Here is a 24,179-nt window from a genome sequence, read left to right as displayed (position 1 = left end):
TTAAATACTTAGATGAGTTCATGGATGCCCTATGTTAGGCAAATTCAAGTAGCCTAACATAAACCTGTGAAAATCTAGTTGGTTTTAATTCAACATCATTAACACCCCCTTTCCATTAAAAAAAAAGAAAAGAAGAAGAACAGTGTGCAAAGTACTGGGGATACAGGGTAATAAGATATTACACAGATTATTAAAATGTGGAATTTGCATTCAAGGAAGATCCTATAATCCGAGGAGGCATATAGACAAGCAACTGTTTTAAAAGAACAAGAAAAAGGCAGAATGAAATAGATACTATTGTAGAGCTATCACCAAAGTGCTACGGAAGGTAATGGAAGGGGTGGTTATTTTGATCTGGTTTGGTGAGAAAGGCTTTTTTGGAGCACTTGGCACGGGAACGCAGCTCTGAAGAATGAATGAGATTTTGATAGTCCCTTGTATTGGGTATGGTCTGTTAACTCTAATGAGGTTTCAGGTTTCTCAGATATGCTGAAGTTGAAGTCACCTCCTTAAGAGCTCTGGAAGGGTATTAGATCATTCTGAATATATACATTTCATTACAATTTAGAGATAATTTGCTTGTTGGGTACTTATAATAAATCTTAGTTTCTCTCATAATCATAACTAGAATTTACTTAGAAAGTAACACCTTAGCTATTTCAAACCATCACATTTTAGAGCAAGAAAATATCTTAGAAATTACCTACTTAGCCCTCTCATTTACAAACAGGGACACAGAGGTTCAGTAATTGACCAAGGTCACTCAGCTAACTTGAGCAGATTTTTTTTTTTGTACCAGGAGGTGTTATTTTGGAACCGGTACCTTTCTATGTCCATTATGATAATGTTGTTGATATTATGAAACAAAATTATGGGATCCCCATATCTCATTATCAGAGAAGCATACTTTAACGTTTGCAATGAACTTCTACACTAGGGCAAGTTTGAAGGAACATAAAATGGACCGAAGGCAGAAAACGCAAGGGGAGTCAGTACCTGCATAAAGGAATTACAGAATAATTAGCACCTGGAAAAAGAGACACTGTCAGGACTTTGAATCTGATGTGGTTTACTCACCTGGGGTGGAGTGGAAGAGGAAGAGGAGAGAGAGGGGGAGTGGAATGGGGCGGGGGACCGGGTGAGGTGCTGGGGAGAGGGGAGCGGGGAGAGAGAGATACCTCAAAGCCGCCAGGAGAAGTACCCTTTGTTTGACAAACCCTGAAAGAGAAGCCTCTGTGGCAGCCCTCTCCTTCCCACCTCCAAGCATTTACCGAGCTGCTAGGTGGAGCCTGCGAGGCGGAGCCGGGGACTACTCCAGATCCGGGTTTTGCCTGCCACCCCTCCCCCGGGTAGGAGCCCCCTCCAGGCTCTGGGCACTCTCGGAGCTCGCCGGCCCGCGGCTCATTCTGGCCTTGGCTGCGGCCCCGGCTGCACCCGCCACGCGCAGTCTGCACGGTCCCGGCGCCCCCGCGCCCCGACCGGCTTCTGGAGCGTCCCCCGGTCGCCTATTCGCCCGGCCCCGCTCGCCCCAGTTCCCTGGAGCGGGGATGCAGATGCTGCCGCTGGTCCGGGTGGGCGCCGCCGCCGCTGCTGGCTTTTTCTGGACTGCTTGTTGCCTCCGCTCCCGCAGCTGCTGCTGCTGCTGCCGCCGCCGACTGTGACTCGCCCCCTCCCCTTTCTTTCTTCTCTTTTTGCCTCCGTCCTCTTTCTCCGATTGCGCGCGCGCGCGGGGGTTGCACGGTTTGCTTTGGCAGAAGCTCTCTCGCGTGTGCGCGTGTGTGAGTGTGCGTGTCTGGAGAGCGCCAGAGCCTTGCTCGTTCTCGGGGAGCCGAAGAAGAGAAAGAACCGAAGAGGCGGCGGCGCGGAGCCCGGGGCCGCGCAATGAAGCACCCACATGCCCGCAGCTGCCCGGCCCTGCCGGCGAGCTAATAAGCGAACTCCCGGGCTCCGGGCTCCGCGGCCACCCGGACACAGCCCTCGGCGGCCAGGCGCCCGCTCCGCCCCGTGCGACGCCGCTGTGCACCCGGGAAGGAGTTTGGTGACCCTCGGTTCGGCTCTTGGCGCAGGTTGCCGGAGCGAAAGGAGACCCTTGGCGGGGAGAAAACCTCGAGTGGAGAGGGAGAAGGAAGAGGATTTGGCGGAAAAGCCACTCGTCGCCCTTGCGGCTCCCCCTACCTATTCCATCGCTCCTGCTCTCGGACCTAAAAGGGGAGGACAAGGAAAAAGAAAAAGAAAGAGAAGGGGGTGGGGTTGGGAGAACTGGATCTAAGGATCGGCTGGGGGGGATGGTGGAAGATTTTTGGTCTCTTCAGCAGCGTCTTTTCATAAGCGGCAGCAGCAGCGGGAGGAAAAGCAGTCCCAGCTATGACTGCCGCATGTTAATAGCTGCCGCCTGTGTCCCTCGGCTGCTGCTGGAGAGAGCTTGACTCCGAAGTTGTGCAACTGTGCACTGGGAGAGACATTTGAACCCTCTTCTCTCTTGGCTCCGTTTTTACCCCCTCGGTGAGTGTGAAGCCAGGAAACGCAAAGAAAGACAAGCATTTGGTTCTTCTCCCCCCCCCCCCCCCTTCTCCATAGCTGTGTAACAGAAGAAAGGGAGAAGGAGAGACTTTTTGTTGTTTCTTTGGCTGGGGTTTCCACCCTCCTGCTGCCTTCTCTGCGCGTTGGTTATCATTCTTTGCCGACTGTGGTAGGGGTGTCTTCGCTGGGGCCCGTCGGTGTTCTGCCCCGGGCTCCGTGGCTGGATTGTGGAAACTGCACCCGGCTGCAGGTTGTTGAGCAACTGATGGGACGATCTCAGGAGCCGGCGGCTGCGAAAGGTAATTTATTCTTACTTCCCAATAGTGGTGGCCGGCGTCCACGGGGCGGGCACCCAGGGTGGTGGTGCGGGATTCACGCACACTCACTCTGCCACTCACACACTCGCCCGCACACACACTCATCCGATTGTGATGTGGGTTGGGAAGGGAGCCTTTTGGTTGGTGGGCGCTGGTGTTTGGCACCGGTTTGAGGTTTTTCCTGCTCTTGGGCGATTGGCGGCCAAGCGGGATGAAGGGGAGAGCAGACCCGGTGCATTCGCAGTCCGAAACGCTGGGGAATAGGAACGGCATCCACCCTGGGAATTTTCCCTCCTCTCTCACCCCAGTGTCATCCTCTGGAGGGGGCTGAAAGCAGACCAGGGGGCGCCTTCTCTCCGCCTGCCCGGAGCCGGTGCTGCTGGAGGCGAGCGCAGGCTAGAGGACCGATAGACCCCGGGTGAGGAGCTGGGCTCTGGGGTGATGGGGAGGACGGGATGGCGAGCGAGCCGCTCTCGAATCTAGACATCTGCCTGGAGCATCTGTGGTGGCCGCGTTTGCCCAGGTCGCGCCCCTGAATCCTGAAGCGGAGATGCCTCCCTTCACCCCGCCCGTTGGGTCCCCGTCACAGCAGTTTGGCTTAGACCTGCTTGTCCAGGCTTTATTAGGCGTTTTGGTTGGAGAAAGGTGCCACTTTCTTGGGTGGTCCAGGGCGCCGCGGTGTTGGGAGTGTGCACGGGTTAGGGTGGGTGGGGATGTTGCAGGAATCCAGGTGGCCGGGGAGCGGGGCGGGGTGGGCAGAGCATTGGTGGCCGCAGTCGGCTAGGTTACAGGTAGGAGGGCAGGCTCTCCGGAGCTTCTCACCGGAGAAGGGGAGGCTTCGGGCTGCCTCGGAGCGAGGGTGCTACTGCGCCCCCGCCACTGGAGCTCAGGGAAGCTAAGTGTGCCAGCCCCCCCCCCCCCGCAGTATGGGTGGGCGTGTATAGGGGGCGACCTCCCTACCACGGTTAGTTGGCAATGGTACCGCGTGTGCGTGTCTGTGTGTGTGTGCGCGCGCGCGCCTGTGTGTGTGTGTTCCTACGCTCTGGGGATGGCCGGGGGATATTTGCGGGGATGGCAAAGCCTGCTTGTCCAAGTCGCCTAGGATCTGCTTAACTGTAAAATCTGATTTAAGGAGGCCGCGGGGGCCCATAGGGTTTTGGGGGGAAGCCTCGCGTTGTCTCTTTTCCCCCAGTGGAGGAGCACCTCCACGAGATGCGTGCGGCGCGTGTCTCTGGTGCAGCGCTCCTCGCACCTCAGGTTGGCCCTGGTGAGGACCAAGGGACAGTGTAGTCATCTCTCTCTGGAAGATTGAAACAATCGGGTGAAGCCAGCATAACCCCTGGTCCCTGGAATTCTCTGGCCACTTTCCTCGCTCGGATAGATACATTCCCTGCTTTATTTATGATCAGAGATATCGCAGCAATTGGGCGAACACGAGGCATGCGAGCCACCTCTGGGTGTCTCCTCCCCGTGCAAGTATGCGATCCTGTCTGCGGTAGTTAGAGCGCATTGTAAACAACAGTGTGAGCAGCCTTGCTACGGTGTTCTTCACACCCGGACCTACTGGTGTCTGTAGTGTTTACCTTCCTGGGTGGATTACTCATTAGGAAGTATAAGTCTTGCACCTCTGATTTTACATCCTTTCAGCCAGCTGCTGGGGAAATGAGAGGCATAGACTGTGGCAGGAAGGAAAGATTGCCTTCTGGGTTTTGCTCTGAAGTAAATAGGCGAATTTAGTGTCATATGGTCTAGCGGCACTAGTTAGAGAATTTCATTTTAGAATCTGCAAAGAAACACTTCTTTAGTCATTTCTCGATTGGAGAATGTCCTTTATTCCCCCATGAGATTAAATAGAATTTAGCCAGATTTTCCTGGCACATTTTTCAGTCTGTAATGACACCAAATGACCTGGAGTTCCTAGCACCCAGTTTGCATGTACACGGATTCCAGACAGACTTGTCAACTCTTTTATAGTATCCTCAGAAGAAAAGAGGTTTGCAGATAATTCGTGTAGGGGTTAAAAAGATATTTGCATTGAAATATCTCTCAGCCTCGTTCCATCCTTTCATCCTTTTTTTTTTTGTAACCAAAGCAAGGGTTAAAAATATACATACATAAACAGTTTTAAAAAGTTGAAACTGCTTTTTGGTTAAAACGATAAAGATTATATTCCTTACTTGTAGGTTACCTCTGACTTCTGTGTTTGTTGTCGATGGCTATATTTTGTGTTGTTTTAAAAGTGTAGCACTGTGAATGTAAAAGGGTACTTTGTTTCCAGGTACTGTAATTCCTAGGTTTCTCTCTTTTAACATCTTGACTTTTTGAAAAAGCGCAGGTTGAAAAAAAAGGGAATATAGAATCACTGATACCTGATTTTGATTAAGTTGTATTTTTATGAGATATTGCTAGTGGTGGTCATCTTCAAAGAAAACTTAGAGAATTGTGATGTAATTCATGAGAATCTAGCTTCATATTTGTTTCATTTCTAGAGAGTATGTGTTAAAGTCTTTCCATTTGCAAGTATTTCTGAAGATGAAAGAATGCTTGTCCTCTCATTTTAGAAGATCTAATCGCCCTGATTCCAAGTCCTTCTACTGGAAGGTTTGATCAGATCTGTTCTTTGTTTCCTAGCAGCAGGTTTCCTAGCAGTCGTACATTCCACAGGTCCTGATGTCATTAGAACAGTGTCTGTCCAGGCATTGTGCTGTCTTTAGCTGAAGGTGAACGTGTCAGAGTGCTTGAATGCCATTCCATAGCAGTTCTTCATCACTACATGTCCAAGAACCTGCCCCGTTGGTGGATGTGGCTAATTGGACTATTTCTGTGAACTCTGGGTATGACGGATGATTAGTATAAAGGTTTACGTGAACTATTTACATTTTTTAAGACAGATAGGTTAGGATGCGTCAGGCATCCTTGGCTGGAGGAGTGATAAGCCAACCTGTGATTTGCCTGATGGATAAATGCTTTTGATGTCTCATTTCAATTTGTTTAGTTTGGTTATCTTTTATATTGGGAGCTCTCCTCTCAATATGCATGGAGGATCTTTTAGGAATGATTTTCTTTATAATGATCTTCTTACGTTTTGGAGATTTAAATATTCCTGTTCACTACAAATAAAAGTATGAAATTTACTGGCTGCAGCTACTGTGCCTGGCATTGGTTCTGGTAATTAGAACAGGCAAAATTTTGATGAACTTGATTTACCTTTGATTCCTTGGGAACTATAGCCAAGGAGACCCTAAATAGAAAATTAAAAAGGCTGTAAAGTCAAAAGGATTGATGCTAGTCAAATAATATATGTAATGCTAAACGGAATTGTTTTTCAGGTTTATTGGGGCCACTTTAACCGCTGGCTGAAACTGTCTTTGAAAAGGGCTGAGTAGGAGTGACAGTTAGTGTTAAAAGTGGAACATTTTTGCCTCAAATTCAGGAAAACTGGTTGTGATTTTTGTATTTAAGAACAAAGAATGATTTTGAGAAATGCTCTGCAGCCTTAATTTAGCGTCTTATGAATGGCTAGAGCAATTGGACTTAGAGGGACAGGCTCTTTCCTTAAATTTTGCAAATGGCTATTTTTCCTTTGATTTCTTAGATTTGCATTACATTCAAAATAGGCACTTGCTCACATAGACAGAAGCTGTATTGTAATTTAGCATTTGTTTGCCTTCAAGGACATGTTTATACTTAGATTACTATTGCAGTGATGTCTTTTTCTGTTATGCAAATGCATTTCTTTATAGAATACCATATTTTATAGTAAAATGTAAAACATTCAAATATGAGTAAGGTCCTTCTGAAATCTCCCCTTTGTTATCCTGTGTGTGTTTGTGTGTGTCTGTGTGTAGTTAGGGAGTTGTTCCTCAGTGGGGAGAAAAACCCAGATTTTTCATTCATTGTGATTTTGACATTGAAGTTTATTGGCCCGTTTGAGAAGGCAGGTAAGTATGCCTCTTGAAAGCAACTATGAGTCCGAAGATGTGCATATTCCCTCCAACTGTGTAGATGTCATTACCCTCATCTGACTCTCTATGTGGTCCAATTAAATCCATTCTACTTCTGCAGAAGTAGCCAGGTGTATTTTTTAAGAATGTGTGTTTAAGTATGTTTCCATATTCACAAATGCAAAGTATATTTAAACATTAGCCTTCCTCCTCCGAATTAATTGAACTTCTCCACTGTTTTAGGGAGTGGGTGAAAGGGGAGAATTCTTCTGAAAGTTGGTCATGACAGATTCTATAGATCTTAATAATGTATGTCCTGTTTGTGTGGTGTTGATACTGGAAACAAGAATTTAACATTAAAATTTTCTTTGTGAGAGTGATTACTACATGCATTAGAAGTTAATGTTTCATCTATATTATTCAAGAGTTACAATTGAATATTGTTGGCGGTAATCTTATTTATCATGAAAATTTTCACGGGGATGGAAAAGTAAATCACCCAAGTGAGGACTTTTGTTTGGTAAAACTTTTGTGTCTGTTATTTTGAAGAGCAGATTATTCCTCTTCTCAATGTGTGTTCTGGGGAAACGTGTGGGTCCCTAAGACCTTTTCAGGCCTGTTAAGGGAAGACATTACCAAAATAATGCTAATATGTTATTGGTCTTTTGCTCTCCTACTTTACCAAGTGTGCAGTGGAGTTTTCCAGAAGGTACGTGATGTGTGATGACATCATTGCTCTGATTTTTAAGCATACAGCATGCTTAAAGATTTTTCCAGTTTAACTAGGAATCCATAAATATTGATAGTTACAAGCAACATAATCCAGATTGCTTTAGGTCATCATTTTCTAAGCATATAAAAGGGTCTTGAGACCGGGTAGTCTGAGAACCACTGATACTGACTTTCTAAGACCTGCCTTCTTGTACTCACATATGTCACCCCATTTATCCATATAAGAAGCCCTCTAAGATGAGAAAATAAGTGCATTGTTCAAGTTTCAAAAAGATGCAAGCAGGTTGGAAATTTTATTACCTGTCATCTTCATTATTTTCTTTCCAACATCGAAAGCTTGTCTTTAACTGTATGGGTCCTCAGTCAGTGGAACTGAAACTTAAAAGTTCTGCCAGGTCTCCACCATGATATCCTCACAGTAGTAAAGGAGCTACTGGGAAATTTTAAAATCTACATCCCAGGTCTTGATATTCTAATATCTGAGAGGCAGGATGGTGTGGGAAAAGGACTCGGTGGGGGGGTGGGGGGTGTTTGCCTAGGTTTGATAAATTACTTGACTTTGGGCAAGATACTAGATCTCTTTAGGCCTCAGTTTCCTGATATGCTTTAATCAGTATCACAGTTGTACCTAATTCATAGGTGGTTGTGTAGATTTAATGGGAAAATATATGCAAAGTGCTCCAAATAGTACTGGGCACATAATACATATGCAAGCATTTGCTGCTTTCACTATTATTATTATCATTATTATTTACGAGGTCTCATGAGGGCCCCAAGAAACATTGGTCAACTCCCTACATGATTCAGATATGTAGTTATGTTTCACGTCATTGCTTAAAGTGCTATTAAATTTGAAAATTTCTTAGAAATGATAATCTTGGCTTTATTTTACCCTCCTACTTTAACACTCATGAAGAGTTATTGGGATTTTTTTGTACTGTGAATTAATAAAACACCTTTCCTAGCTTGGGCTAAGTTTGCAGTTGGGTAGAGTATAAATGCCCAATTAAAACTAGATTTCAAAGACCCTTATTGAATATTTATGTATCCTGGGAATTATTAGGGAGGAAATCACTTTTCTGAAGTGGTATCAGTGCGACTCCCTGCACTCGTAGTCTGTTAATCACGATCTAAGCATCACAACAGGCCATTTTCAGGGAAAAGGATCCGTGGGGTAATTATGTGCTACAGGTCAGGTTGTTTGTGAGTGGTAACGTGCCTAATGAGTAACAGAAGCTCCCATATAGCGGTTAGTTTTGCTAGATACTTTGGCTCAACGGTGAACTGTAATACTTCTGAATGGTACTTACACATCTATTTGAAAACGTCATAGATTATATGTATCCGTGGCTAAATATCTCTCTTGTACCTGTCACAATGAAATTAGTACCGCAGCACTTACCTTTTTCGGTATTTTGATTTATCCTGATTTACACTTGTAAAATTAAACTTTTACTCCTCAGATGGGCATTGCAGGGGGCTGCCCTAATTATGAATGTCTCAAAAATGGCCTTTGGAATGAGAGACACTCAAATACAATCCCAATTCCATAACTCTCTAGCTTTATCATTTCTATTTGTAAAGTAAAGCTAATGACATCTACATTGCTGGTGTGGGGTGAGAAATAGGAAGTAAATAGAAAAGTACCTCTTATATTCAGCGTTTAATGAAAGATAACTGTCATTAGAAGCTGTAGTATTGTTAGAAATGTCAAATGTGTTAACCACCATTCTCAGTAAAATTTAGCTAAATCAAATGTTTTATTAATTGAAGAGTTCTCAATGAGCTGTGAACATAGCTTTATTTTTTTAAGTAGTTGAGAAAGGTTTCTCTTATATTTTTATCTTTACCATGATTTTTCCTCTCTCCTATTTTAAATATTTTGTTAAGTACCAATTTCTCAGCTCTTAATCTTAAATTGTTATGCTCTGCTACTAATTTCCCACCAAAAATCATAATCCTGATGGGGAAATATTTTTGACAGCCGCCAAGTGCTGTGCCTGAAGACTGACTTTAAATCACATATACGATGAAAGTAGCAATTTAACCTCAGACATTTTAAGTTAAACTCCTGGTCATCTTTTTACATGGTGTCAGCAGCTCCTTAAGTTTTAAGTGCATCAGAATTTTCTACAATATTGTCACCAAATCAATCCTTAAATCCTTAAATTTAAGATTTAAGGATTCTAATCCTTTTTAAAGATTTATGATCCCCAAATTCATGTCTGCATGAGAGTGCTATAAATGCAGATGAACCCTTAAAATTCAGATCCCAGCGCTGCTTTAAAGGCTTACAAGTATGGAAAAGGTTATAAATAAGTCCGATTTTCAGAATTAACATCTGTATTTCAGCAACATTTGCTGATAAGAAAAGTTCCTAAATGATGTGACTTTTACCTGTTGCTATCCAGCCTTTCTGTTAAAATGAAGAGTGGGTAACGTGGTAGGTAGTGAAAATGAATGAAAAAATAGGCTGCACATTGGACAGCTGACTTGCTAAATTGTATCAGGCTTAAGTGTTTTAAAGATTAGAGAAAATGGAAGTCAAGTAGAAATGACACCCCCCTCTGTTTCCTCAGCTTGTGTTGGTGTTTATGCGTCCCACAGAGGCAGAGTGCGTTACTATTCAAGACAGCCCCAGCAGCTCCACAGTAGTCTGAGCCTGTGAGAATGGGGGAGAGACTCAAGCCCGGTTTTTGATGTTCTGCTTGGGTGGATAAGCTGAATACTAAAACGCATTCCATTGACAGCTGACCCTGTAAGAGCTTTTTCAACAGTCCCCTCTCTTGTTTTGGTTTGTTTTTTTACCTCCTTTCCTTTCCTCCAAACTCTTCCAAATTCTTTCGAGTAAGAGGAGTTGGTCCTGCTGGTCATCTTTTGTATGAGATTTTATTTCTGGTGAGAATGGAAGGGCACAGCTGGCTTACATTTATATCTTTTTTTGTTTTATTCCAATTTTCAGTTTTCCTGATTTGTCAGTGGCTGATGTTGGTTGTCTGAACCTTGACTCAGAATACTGATCATGACTTCAAGGAGTGGACAAAGACTCTATTGAGAAATAGTTTTGTGTTTACATGAGGCATGTGTATATATCTAGGCTTCTTTGTATTGACTCTAACTGTTGAATCTCTCGAGTTTTAATCATGTTATTAACTGTACTTGACTTTGGAAGAAGACCTTAGGCAGTCATTTTCTTTTAAAACAAAACACAATCATTTTTAAACTTTAGGCATTTTCAGTTGAGTTTCATGTAAATTTTTAATAATTTTATGTGCAAGAGTTAAATATTATTTTACAGTCATTCCAAATGCTGCAACATCTCAGTTGTCATATGGACTTAAGTTCAACTTAAATATTAGTAGATTGGGGCAATTCATTATTTCTCTTTTAGTTGCAAAAATAATTTCAACTAGCTTTAGGCCAAATGATTAATTTATTGGGAGGTTATTATTTTTCTCACCTAAGGAATCTTGGTGAAGGAAGGTGGTTTACCTAGGCATCAGAAAAAAAATTACCTTGAATACTACTAGGGTTTTGTTCCAGTTGCCTATCCCTTCGCACTTTTCCTTTCTTCTGCCTACTGGGTTCTTTCCCTTTTGCCATAGTCTGAGTTAGGTACCCAGCTTTAAACCAATCTATTATTATCAGCTTAGTGGAGGGAGTCAGTAGGGATATTGCGGTTCCTCTGTGGATGGAAAAATAGCTTGAAGAAAGAAAGGCTCAGTTAGGGAGGGGTCTTGTACACAGGAAAAGACAGAGGGCCTGATAAAACCTGAGTGGCCAGTACAGTGATCCTTTGTTAACTGAGACAGACCAGGCATTAGAAGAATTGGTTAGGAAAACCATTAAAAATGGGTTTACTCTTTTTCTGTAAGCAGCCAAAGAAATCATAGAAAATGGTTTCTTACTCACCTGACCCAGAACCCAACAAAAACATGCAAATTAAGGGATTCAAATCTTTAGGTTGGAAAACACCTGTGAAAATGCCCAGATTATCAAGGAGGCTGTGAATATCTGAGAAGCCACCAAATATCTGAACAATGTCATATTCGTGAGCAACATATGGCATTCCATCATACCATCTTGGAGTTGCCATTGTACAATGCCAGAAGGGCACTGGACAAAAGGATGGTGGCTTGCAGAATGCTGAATTTTGGCTACTCATGCCTAAAAAGGCAGAAAGTAATGCCAGTCTTGCATGTTTACATGTGAGTTACTTAGGCATTGATTACCTCCAGGTGAACAAACCCCCCGAGATATACCATTGGCTGTAGAGCTCATGTTTGGATTAATCATGTGTGAGCTCCACCAGCCACGTTAAGATGGTTCTTACAGAAAAGGAATGCATTGTTTCTAAACCAGAAGTGGAGGTTGCACAGAGGGAAAAGTTATCCCAGAAGAAACTAAAGAAACAGAAACATATTGTGTAAGAGTAAATGCAGCATAAAATAAATGCAAATAGAAGCAAAAGTAGAAACAATGCATTTGCAGATATGAGTCCATCTATCTGAAACATCTCATTATTTTACTCTTTCTAGTGTACCTGTTATGTCATGCTACCGGTGGGTATATATGTTTATTCAAATTTTATGTTAAGATGCAGAATTCTCAAAAGTACATTAAGTGGGATATTTCAAATAATTGAGTATGGATAACTTTAAAGCTGTCTAAAGAACCCATTGAAAACATACTTCAATCTATCCAGTAATAACATTATTCAAATGACAGACATTTAATATGGATCCATTGTTACAAAAACTAGAGTCTGGGTAGTGTTTTGTGCTGATACTTGACCAGCTGAAGTAAAATGGTGCATTAGAGGTATTATCTGTATAAGGTGGGACACCTCCTGAAATTATTGTTTCTTATTTTTCTTTATTCAAAACAGAAAATTCTACTGACTTTTCATTTTTCTTTAGTACCAACCCAATATAAATAGCAATGCAGAAGATAATTTGGTGAATGCTTAAAGGTTAGTAGAAAGAAATCTTAATTAGAACTCCCATGGACCTTCCTTATTGTTGCAAATCCTTGAAAAATAGAGAGCACTAAAAATTAGTAGGCTGTCAACATTGTGTTTTTATGATTTGACATTATTAAGCAAACTTTGCGAGCATTCCTTTTTTTAGGTGCATTTGATTAAATGTGTGATCTTATCTTGGTGAAATAGCCTGCTGGGCTGCTGACAGTAGTGTTCAGAAATGAAATTTGCTTAGAGCCTCTGAGCGGACATTTATTCAATGAGACCTTTCTTGAATTAATGGATGACAGTGAGATTGCACTGGTGTGTATGTGTGTTCTCTTCCTAGAATATAGGGGTGTTGAGATAAAGCAACAACAAAAAAGTAATGGGGTATGAAAGAAAACATTTAGTTTATAAACGAGAACTTAACCTACTTTATTACAAATGAATGAAGTGTCTGTATGAGGGATTCATAGTATCACTCTCAGAGGATAGTATGCTAGTCCATCTGCTTTGTGTTAATATTTCTGTGTTAATTTCCTCTCCTACTACTCTCTCTCAGCTTGGTGGATGTTATTCTGGAATTTCAGCTACTGAGAGCAGAATTTTGGTTCCCATTCATTCTCCCCAGTGCAGCTTATTCTACATTTGAATGATTGTGATGTAATCATTTTTTCTGCTCATGTTGAATAACTGTGAAATACAGAGATACATAGAACTAAAACAAGTCATCCAATATTTCATACTACAGTGGTACCTCACATTGTTCACAGATATTGTTTCACACATATTTTTAACTTGATTATCCATGTATTTTATTCATGTAATATACTTTATTTTAGGTATGTATGTTTGATTTTGGGGAATTGAGGTGAAACTATATATACCACATTGTTATATATAATACAAATTGAGGTAAAATTCTATATCATATACATATATACTTTTTGTAATTCTCTTCAATTTCTTCATGTCATTTTTGAAAGCATCCTTTTTAATATTGTAAAATATTTCATCATGTGAATACCTATGATTTATTTAAACTTTTCTTATTCACGTGGATTGTCATATTTGCAAAGATAAGTAATGTCAAGCTTGGCCCATCCTCTGGTGATTTCTGTAGCACAGAGTTGTCGAAGTACAATTATTGGGACTAAGAGCAAATAATTACTTTGATGTTAACTATTTGGTTACAGTGATTCATGTCCATCATTTTCCTCTTTGTATAACTGGTCCTCTTAAATTTCCAGAAATTAAAAAAAATGCTAACTCTCAGTTATGTATAGTTGGTAAAGATTAGTAACTTAATGATGGTTTGGTGATTCTTAAGAATTACTGTCATGTATATTAATGTATAAAAGCTGAGGTCAGTAAAATAGGAGTAAAAAATGAAATTTACTGGCTACTTAAATAGGGTGGTGCTTAATGTCTTTGAATTTAACATGATATTAAAACAAAACTAATCAATGAAATTGATTTTTGAAGAATTAAGAAGTCCACCATCCGCTTTATGTGCCCATAAACTTTTGTAGTTTAGTTCTCTGCTCTGAATGAACCTCTTATCTCTTAAATTCATCTAAAATATGAACTTAAAGTCCTTTAGTAAAGCTCTTACGGAACAAGAATACTGGTGGGCATTGTTTGGGCAACCCAAAAATGTAAGTATAAAAAGTAGGAGTAAACTGTTAATGAACACATTTATCATAATTGAAGGTTGTCTATAGAATGAGAGGGAGGTCAGTAAAGTAACTAAACAGAACATTATGGCTAGTAATCAGTAAATATGCACTCAAGTTTTGCTAAATGTAAGGTCAGTTACAGATCTGTAAATAGGAATTAGAGTGAGGTACAAAATAGGAGGTGTTTAGTAACTCATAAGGACAATGGAAAAGAAAAGCAGCAGTTGTATAGTGTGACTTTTTATCATTTTTACAGTAATGCAGTACCTACTGAAATTGATTTAATTAACTCACTCTTCGATCAGTGATAATAACAGCACTATTTTAAACATCATCTTTGTGACTTTTTCCAGTCATAAAGCCAAATATTTAAGGTGTATTTTCAGCATTCAGATTGGGAGTCTATTTTCACCTCCCTTTCTATATTTTCTTTAAATCTGCATCCGAACATACTTATAGAGCAGTTTAATGGTTGATTAATAAATGGGTGTATAGCTGCATGAATATGCTTTATGGTCCAGGAAGAGACAACTGAATGTGAAAGCAATTTTTGAAGTTACTGTTGCAAGGTAAGTTCAAGTGCTGTTGAAAACTGCTCTGCACCTGCATGTGGGATAATAAAGGCCTCGGAAGGCATCTTCAAAGGCACACAATCATTTCTTAGGGAAATATTAAAAACAATGAAAAAATTTCCCATTTGCTAATCAAGGGAGATAAAGTTTCATTTATGGAAGATGAGGACTTTCCAGAAATCTGCTATATAATACTGTTCCTGTAGTTAACAGTATTGTATCATACACTTAGAAATCTGTTAAGCGGGTAGATCTCATGTTGTGTTCTTACCACCGTAAGAACACATAAAAATAAAACTAAAATAAAATTGTCAAGAATTGTTACTTGCTCAAGTGACATGGGTGTGTAACAGCTTCTGTTGTCTTCTTTCAAGGGATTTGTCTTGCCCTTGAAGGTCCCCTTTTCTGATTTCAGGCATGGCATTGTCCCTAAGTGGCTGTATCACATGGATCAAATAACTTCCTTAGTTTCTTATGTAAATAGGAGGTAAGATTTGGGTCCTTTCTCTCTAAAACAGCTAGGAGATAATAAAATGGTAAAAGCTCATTGTGATAGAATATCTCTGCTTGAAAGTTTATCTTTTCAAAAAATTTTAAATGAGTAGGCAGTCGACTTTATAAAAGTTTCCATAACACATCCTTCTTATAGACTTAGGGCACAGTAGTGCGTGTGGTAATAGCATATTTTAACACTCAAATAGGTTAGACCTCTTTTTTTGTGAAGTTTAAAAAGAAATTGACACAAAATTATTTTACAACCTTTAAAAGCATTAAGATTCTAAAAATGCTTCTCTCACATTTCTCTATATTTTGTATGTCTACTATTAAGGGTACTACTAATTTTTTTCTTTTCTGACAATACGTGATTTTATGTAGTTCCTTATATCAGTTTTCTTTGCCTTATGTAGCCATCAAGTAAATTCTATTAGGGTTTTGGTTCAATGGTACTGTTTATCTTAGGTCAAAACAACTATAACATTCTTTCATTTATAAAGCAGAAGTGTATTCATTGAATATCAAATACTTTCCTTTTTTTAAGGTGAATTTACTTACATAGAATTATTACATTTTGTTTTGAGGATTAAGGACTAACTTGCATTTAGTTCTACATTAAATTATTTTTACTGAAAGTAATAAAGATACATGTAGAGAAATATAACATGCAGAATAAAATATATATTATTGAGGAACAAAAAGGAAATTAGAAAGGGAGCATCAGCTTGAGAGTCAGATGCATGATTTCTAACCCTGTCTCTGTGTGACCCTGGAAAAGGTTTCTTAGCCTCTCCATGCCTCAGTTTCCTTATGTGTAAAATGGGAATATAAATAATACCTTTCAGAGTTATTGTGAGTACTATATGAGATAACATACATAAAACATATAGCTCACCATTAGCTTTTATAGAATGTTTGTGTTACTGTTTTGATTTGTTGAAACTGGAGTCCTCTCCTAAATGTGCCTCTAAATTGTTCTGCTTGTTTCTGCAGTTCCCTAAACACCAGCTTCACCGAGTCATTAATTTTTTCATTTGCTATATATTCGTTAGCACCAAGTTTCTGCAGGACGAGGGGGGTATGGAACACAGCATGGCAGAAAGAGCCTCCGATTTAATAGGACTTACAAAATCATGGAAATACAGAGCTAATAAGCAATGTATCTATCATTAATTATTTAGTTAAAATTGTGGTAAGTGTGACGGAGGTCAAGCCCAGGATGCTGTGAGTATCACGGCAGCAGGACCACACCTTGTCTGAGCTGGAGGGTGAGTGGGATATGGAAATACATACAAAATCCAATAACATTTGCACTGAGATCAGAAGGTTGAGTAGGTGGCCCTAGAGAATGTGCTGGTTCACTGCCCCCTTCAAATTCTGTCATCACAGAAGCTGATCCCAGTTCCAAGCATGGTCCAGTGAAGGAAGTTAATGCAGCTGAGCAAAGGGAAGAAAATTGAGCATAGTTGCCTTGGTTTGGCAATAGGAACAACACACCTGATTTTTCATTTTACAGAGAAAGGGAATCAACATAGAGAAGGTTTGCATATCAGTTCCTGCCTGTAATATTAGATTTCAGAAGGTCATAAAATAAACCTAACTGTTGGCCATAAGAATGACCAGACACTGTAGACTGAAATGAGAAGAATTCTGAAGATTTATGTAAATAGTAGAAACCAAAGATTTCTTAGTTTAGCTTTGGATACATGTCTGTGTTTGTGACTGAGGGGGAGTTTTAGGTCCAGAAAGTTGGTTTCTGTTAATCCTTACTCTAACTTTTCCCATCCCACTGGCTTTTTGAGTGTCTGGTGTCTTTTTGTCCTGAGGAACTCTGTAGAAATGGAGGGACTCTTTAGGTATGACGATGCTGAACTTGGCAGTGGTATGATTATGACTCTTGTCAAAGGAGAGTAGCAAAATACCAATCTGGAAAGCAATTGTTAAGAGAATTGTAGTATTTTCATTTAGTAGAGACAGAGTTATTCAATTACATTTATTATTTAAATTTTTGGGAGGTTTTCCATAGCATATCATGGTAAAGCTGATTTTGTTATTATTTAGAGTAAATCATGTAATATTAATTAAATGATGGTAAATTATGTTCTAGAAAAGAAATGATATTAGTTCAAGAATTTCGGCAAAATGATTAGTGTGGTCTTACTGGAACAAAATTTTTAATATGGGAAAGTACTATAATAAGATAGTAAATTTGAAATCACTCATCTTTTTCATGCATTTAGCAACAAATATTTATTGCATGCTTCCTATGACAAAAATATGAAATAATTGTGTTAAATATTAGAAAAGGGACGTAATGAGTTTTATGAGACCACTTGACTCAGGGACCTCAGGCATGCCAGAGGAAAGGTTTTCTCATCCTGCCAAGCCCTGGAGAATATGTAAGGATCAGCCAAGCAGACGGAGAACGAAATCTCCTGTCTCAGGGGCTAGGGTAAGAACGAGCTTGGTTCAAGTGCAAAACTCAGAGAGCATCCCATAGTTAGAATGAAAGGATTGAGAGAGGACGTGGCGTGAAATCTGGCTAGGGAAGTCAGTGGGAGTAGAATTTGTACTGTTTTTTTAAGGTTAATTATTTTGGACTTTATCGTAGGAGCAATGGGAAGTCATTAAAGGTTTTAAGCAGGGCAATAATAAGATCAGATTTTCATTTTCCAGAGATCAGGTTAGCCGTTCTGTGTAGATGTAATTGGAGGAGGCATTGGTGGGGGATGAGGAGAGTCCAGTTAGATGAATGCCTGAGCTCCTCCGGTGCCGCTTCCCAGCTGGGAGTGAGGGACAGAGCTTTCCTCTTGTCTTTCTGGCCTCAGCTGGTTCATGCGTAAAGAAGGAATTTGTATTAAATAATATCCTTTTATCAGACTCTGATAAACTCCACCCTAATTTCATTGTAAAGATAAGGAGAAGCTAAGTGATAGTGATCATTGTTTATAAATGACCTTGCCAGAACTTGTTAATTTTTAATGATCTACCTGTGGATATGCTGTTGTAATGCTGTATTTGTTTAATCTAACTTACTTTTTACCTTAAAATTTGAACCTATTCCTTGGAGACCTATAATTGACGTGACTAGAGTTTATTCTATGTTTGTATTTTAAATGCTGAGTAGAAACAGGCAGTCAGATGTTGGAACTCCATTTAATTTAGTAAAGAGGGTGCAAACTACAAAGTCCTTTCCTTTTGTTTCAAGTGACTTATTTAAAATCCTCATTGCTGAAGTGATTTGAAACAACTCCTGTGTTAATCATATCTGAAAAGATGGTAGCAAGTGTTTCTAAAGACGCAACAGTGGTCCTGTGGTCTCAGTGACAAATGTAGAACGTTGATGGTATTATTTAAAAAATTTTTAACGCATTTTACTTTTATGTTTTTTTTGTTACTAATTGAAATATTTTATTTCCTTCTTGCGTCCTGCCTTCTAATTCCCTGTGGCCCTTTGTTATATATCTCCTATGGGATTATAACATTCTGCCATGGGTCTTGATTATTTCTCTTCTTGTTTTACACCTTGATGCAAGTTCAAATTCACCAAAGGCTGGGACTGAGGTCTGTGTTTCATGTTGACAGCCTGGTTGTTTTTAATGATGAGATGTAATATATTAAATAAACATTGTGCATGGAATGCATCTTGTATGATTTAAAACATTACTAGTTCAGATGCTAATAACTTGACTCTGTTAACAACTCAGTAATTTCGAATATGAAATTTAGGATGAGATAAACTTGAGCCTAAACCTTGGAACTGCTGTGCAGCACATACTGGTAGGTGACTTTTGGTCATTTTCATTATGAGACTCAGATGAGAAAAACAGGTGCTTTCACCCTTGTACCACATAAGAAGGAGTGGAAAACAATGATTCAATCCATCTCTTTTTTTCCTTTGCTCCCCAACTTTTTGTTAGATTAATGCCACATTTTATGTTTCCTTCAACCTTCAAGGTCTTCCATCTGGAATCATTTTGTCATGTTACTTTGTGTACACACCGTACTATCTTTCTTTTTTTATCTCTGGTATATTCTGAAAGGAATGGTTATCTGCAATTCGTGAGATACAAATGGAAGCCAGAATGCTTACAAGCACTTTCAGATAAGAATGCCAGAAATGCCTTTATTACTTATTTTTCATACATTCTGTAGGCATATACAGAGACTATAAGCAATTTCAGGTCACAGTTTGAGTCTTCCCTTTTTCTCAATGTGCATTTTCCCTTAATCAACTACTTTTAGGATTTGTGGAAAATTACTTCTTTTAAAAGAGACAATTAAAAAAATACTATGACATCAGAAAAAAGCATGTTCCATAGAGTATGAGCTCAGAGTCCTTTATCTTGAATGAATTTCAGGTTGAATGGAGTTCAGTTTTATAAACACATATAATGCAATGAAGAATAATACATGATATTCAGCAAATTTATTGACACTTTTCAAGAAAAATTATTAACATACACAATAAAAGTAGTTTTCAAAACTATTATGGAGTCAGGAGTTCTGGAAATAATTTCAGATGTGAATGAACTAGGACTTGGTGCCCTTTGCACTTGGCTTGTGAAAACTTGCTCTCAAATGTACTCTTGTATGATGATGTCAGTATTTGTGTCCTCTTGAGGAACTGCTGTTTCAGTTATAAGAAATTCTCTGTTCTCTAATTATAGTATGTAGGGGAGATACAATTTTAAACCTTTCTTGACAGCTGAAAGGATTTTTTGAAAGAGCGTAAAAACCCTAAAGTTATTGTTCCGGCTAATCAAACTTACAGTCCTAACGTCTTTAAAAGTGAATTAACATTTTTTTCCGTGAGTTTTTGAGTATTTTATTGGAATTAAGACTATCTTCCATAATTAAACTGTTTAATTTTTTTGAATGTTGGATTGAAAAGAACTGTTAAACACAGTATGACGTAGTAAAGCATATTAAAAAACTTATTTGGAATAATTTTGGGTAATTGTAGCAAACCAGATGATGCTAAGTTCTTATTTAATTAGAGATAAAAAAATATTCGCAATGTAGTTTTGTCTAGCTGTCAGCTCACATAAATGAATGCATTTCAATCAGCATGCTCCCAGTGGAAGGAAAAAGAGGAAATACAATAACACTTTTCTAGCTACATTTGTTGAAAATAAATATTAATCTTCTATGTGGTTAAAACCATGCTAGGCCAGTTCTATCATAACCATAATTGCAGAGAAGCCTTTTAGATTTTTTGTTTTTATGAATTTGACGTCTTTTTATCCTTCTGGAAACATTGTATTAGATTCGTTCAGGTTATAGAGGTCCATGTTGGGTTGTGCTAATCTTGTAGTATCTTGAAGCTATACTCGTTAAAACACTCTTGGATAGTTTATTCTCAAACATAATGCTGTGCAAGGTCAACAATCCTTTTGCCTCCGAAACCTAAACCTGTATCTTTACCTTTCTTTTAAATATGTTGTCATTCATGGGAGAAATTTGGATATTAATATTTTATATATCTCCTGTTTCGTTCTATAGCATTAGTTAAGGATACAATGTTTCCAGAGTTGTGCTTACTTGTCAGACAAATGTGCATAAGGTAAAACATTGACAGAAAACAAAACCCAGACTAAGAAAACAAAATAAAATAAGACATAACGCCAAAAAAATTTAAAGCTTTAAATTTAAAGCTTTAAATTTAAAGCTTCATTAGAAATGCCAGTGAGAAGAATGGCAGGAAAGCCTGATAGATACAGGGACCAAACTGGTAGTGAATGAGTTTATGTATTCTAGCCTTCTTACTGTGCAGTCAAGAGCGGTGGAAAGGAAAACTCAGACCCTAAAGTGAGTAATCTATTAAACAAAATTACTAGCAACAGCCTCACTTTTAATACTAATAAGAGTTTTGAATTTGCATTTATATTCTATCGTAGGGGCCTCCAGTGTTGTTATATACAAGGGACTGTTGTAAGGTGTTTGATATTATGGGTATAATTGTTGATTGGTGTAGTTTGGAAAGCTTGTAGGGACAATTGTTAGCACAGCAGAAAACCACTGTAAGCTGTAACAAGTACCAGGGCTAATTGATTGTTCAACTCTATGTGGCTGTTTGTCTTGTGTATTTATTGAGGAAATATAAGAAATAAAGGTTGAAGTCCAAATTTGGTTTCCATTTGTAAGAATAATTCTTCAGGACTCAAGTGTCAGGTTTTATCGTGTCCTCTTCAGAAAGCAGGTATTGAAAGGGTTCTTTTTAATTGGTGGATAGAAAATTGGTTGGAAGCATTTCACAAAATTCTTTATTTGGGGAAGTAGAATGACAGAGAAAAGGTAGAAATCAGAGATAGAGTTTTATCGCCTCTTATTTTTACTGTGGCATTTTGAGGAAAGAGTAGAAAGCATATTTAATTGGCTCTCTTTCTTTATGAATATGGCCTACAATATGAGCAATAAGGAAAGAGTGACACAAAATTGTTCTTTTATGGGTTCCTCATTGACCTTCTTGCTTCAGTGACCTGATGAATTAAAAGTAAGACAGTACTCCTAGATTCTCCTGGAACACAGTGGTTTTGAATGTAGGTGTAGAACCAGACTGGCGAGCAGTGACTTCAGTCAAATGCACACTTGTGTGGGAGATTTGTATGTCAGCGTCGTGGGTGTTTTGCCCACACACTATGAGGTAACAACATGTATTTGAGTTTTTTTTTCCATAGTGTTGAGGGTGTGTGTCTTAGTGTTTGTGACTTGGTGATTACCTGTGCAGAAGAGGTAGGTTGTTTTGAGTTACTTTGTCCTTCTTACATTGTTTAGTTTCTTTCTGCCTCCCTATGCCTTGTGAAGAAATGACAGTTTAGAAAGAAAGTGATTCACTTCCAAGGGCAAAGTGCTAACAGATCCCAGACTGTAAATGAGTGATTTGTGAAAGTGACCCAGTGTTGCGTTCAGAAATGCAAGTTCACGAAGTACTAGGTGAGTGTCTTTAAATGAGTTAACCTTTCATTTTAATTTCTTGATGCATTGCTTACTTGGTCAGTATTTTTGGTACTCATAAAATCTCTATATTGGTTAATAAAAATTATTTTGAGATAAATTTTAAAAATTATACTTTAATTTTTTTCCAGAGTTAACTTTTGTGTATACCTGAGTAGTTCTCAGAGTCGGACTGATGAAAATTTTATATCTAATAAACTACTTTTATCATTATTCTTGCTTTCAGGAAGCTTTAAATGGATTTATTTTTGATAGTTATAATTTTGGGGGTAGACATACATGTCTAAAGTTTGTTTGTATGCCTTTGTTTGAGTCTTTATTGACATTAAAATGTAGGCTCCATGAATGTGGAAACCACTTTTGTTCTTTTAAAACTTATTACAGTTTTTACAGATTTATTTCTTCTCACTTGGGTAAAAAGCATCATGTATTTGAGCTTTTTTTTAAACTGAAAAAGCTCAAATAGAAAGTAAAGTGGACTGGGTCTTTCAGATTTTCTCTAGAGGAAATAAAGAAAAGCTGTGTTATAAACCTTACATTTTTTAAGGACAGAAAAAAAGTGTATACCCAGTGAATGGTGGCGTTTAAAATGCATGAATAGAGGTTAGAAACTCGCAGTGGTCACTTCGGGTGCAGAAATGAACACACAAGTGCTCACTGGAGGACACTGCCTGGACCTCTGCAGACTCGATCAGCAGCCTGGCCAACGGCTGTGCCAGCCTAGGCTCAGAGGCAGTTGGGAATCCTTGACAGGGCCCCTGAGTGGGCATGGTGGGTTCCCAGGCTCGGCAAGCACTCCAACTGGATAGCGACACTTAACCATTTCTGATGCCTCTGCAAGGTCAGTGGAGCTTGAAACAGTCTGTAGACAAAAAGGGAGCAGTCCTCCTGTTCATTACAGTCCACCTTCTAAATGTAAAGCCAGCCATCCCTGCCAGCGCGAGCCCCCTAACATTGTGGAGAATGGAGAAGGGCAAAGTGCCTGTCTTTCACGCTCCTTTCACTCTGTTCTCCAGATCTGCTTTGTGTTCTATCCCTTGGCAAAAGGAAGGGAAAAATCAGTTTTATCATTCACCCCTAGGTTGTAATTCATGCCTGGGATTTAGCCATGTGCACACCTGTGCTTTCAGCATAGCTGAGTGGAGGGATAGCCCAGTGGTCCCAGGGGTGGAAACGGGCACATTCTTTTAGTAACAAGCTGTGACCTGACGTTTTCAGGATGCTATTGTGGACTAGTTTCCCACCAAACCCACTTGCTTGTAGCTACTGAGGCAATGCATGGCCTTTTCATTTCTCCCCTTCTTATCTGTATACTGGTACAGACATTGTTCTTCCCACCTGATCCTCTTCATCCTCAGTTCTGTCCGAGGGGCATAAACACAATATCATTTAACTATCAAGTAATATGATTCATTTTGCAGGATGTGTGAAAATCCGTCCCAATAACCTAGTGAAGATATTTTATCTGTGCAGATATTTACAAATGACAGTGTTATTCAAATTAGCAAAATATAGATTACTATATATTAACAGACATTTGTTTAATAGTCTTCTCTGTTTTTACTTCCTTCTGCTCTTTTAGTGATACCAAGTTTAATTCCAGAGCTAAGCTTACTGCATTCCTAGAGACGCAAGGTCACTTGTCAAAATTGTTCTTTCAGTGACTACCCTCAAGCATCAAGTTCTTTGGATTTGGTTCTCTATTTTCTTTCCTAGCCCATGGTCGGAGTGAAAATCCAGTGACTATTTCTCTGCTCTCCCTTTAATATCTTTTCCATCATTGCTTTTTAAAATTCTTGTTCTCCGAATTCTTTTTCTAAAAGCTCTCAAGTTCTTATTTTTTCATAACAGCCTCTCAGAATGCTCCTCACCCCGAGTCCTTGTCTGTGGGAGAATTACCAACTAGAATTTATGAAGACTCTTGTTGGGTTAGGGGTGAGTCACTTTTGCCAAGCTTAGATTTCGTTTTCAGTTTAAATATTAGCATAAACATTAACATT

General features: G+C 39.4%; 1 protein-coding gene across 10 annotated transcripts in view; it reads left to right on the top strand.

The window, feature by feature from the left end:
• Nucleotides 1-1,419: 1,419 nt before the first annotated feature.
• Nucleotides 1,420-24,179, top strand: part of ADGRL3 (adhesion G protein-coupled receptor L3) — a 761,742-nt gene continuing 738,982 nt past the window's right edge. For 9 of the 10 annotated variants that reach the window (XM_037034108.1, XM_037034105.1, XM_037034109.1 and 6 more), the window contains exon 1: nt 1,420-2,819. The gene's annotated coding sequence lies outside the window, so the exon portion shown is untranslated. Of the gene's footprint in view, nt 2,820-3,145; nt 3,256-24,179 lie in introns of all 10 variants that reach the window. The other variant, XM_037034102.1, reaches the window with a different exon arrangement.

Source organism: Sturnira hondurensis, unplaced genomic scaffold (assembly GCF_014824575.4).
Source record: "Sturnira hondurensis isolate 20B ecotype Veracruz unplaced genomic scaffold, ASM1482457v3 Scaffold0022017, whole genome shotgun sequence".
NCBI lineage: Eukaryota > Metazoa > Chordata > Mammalia > Chiroptera > Phyllostomidae > Sturnira > Sturnira hondurensis.
The sequence above is the reverse complement of the archived record's forward strand: the minus strand, read 5'-3'. Positions and strand labels throughout refer to the sequence as shown.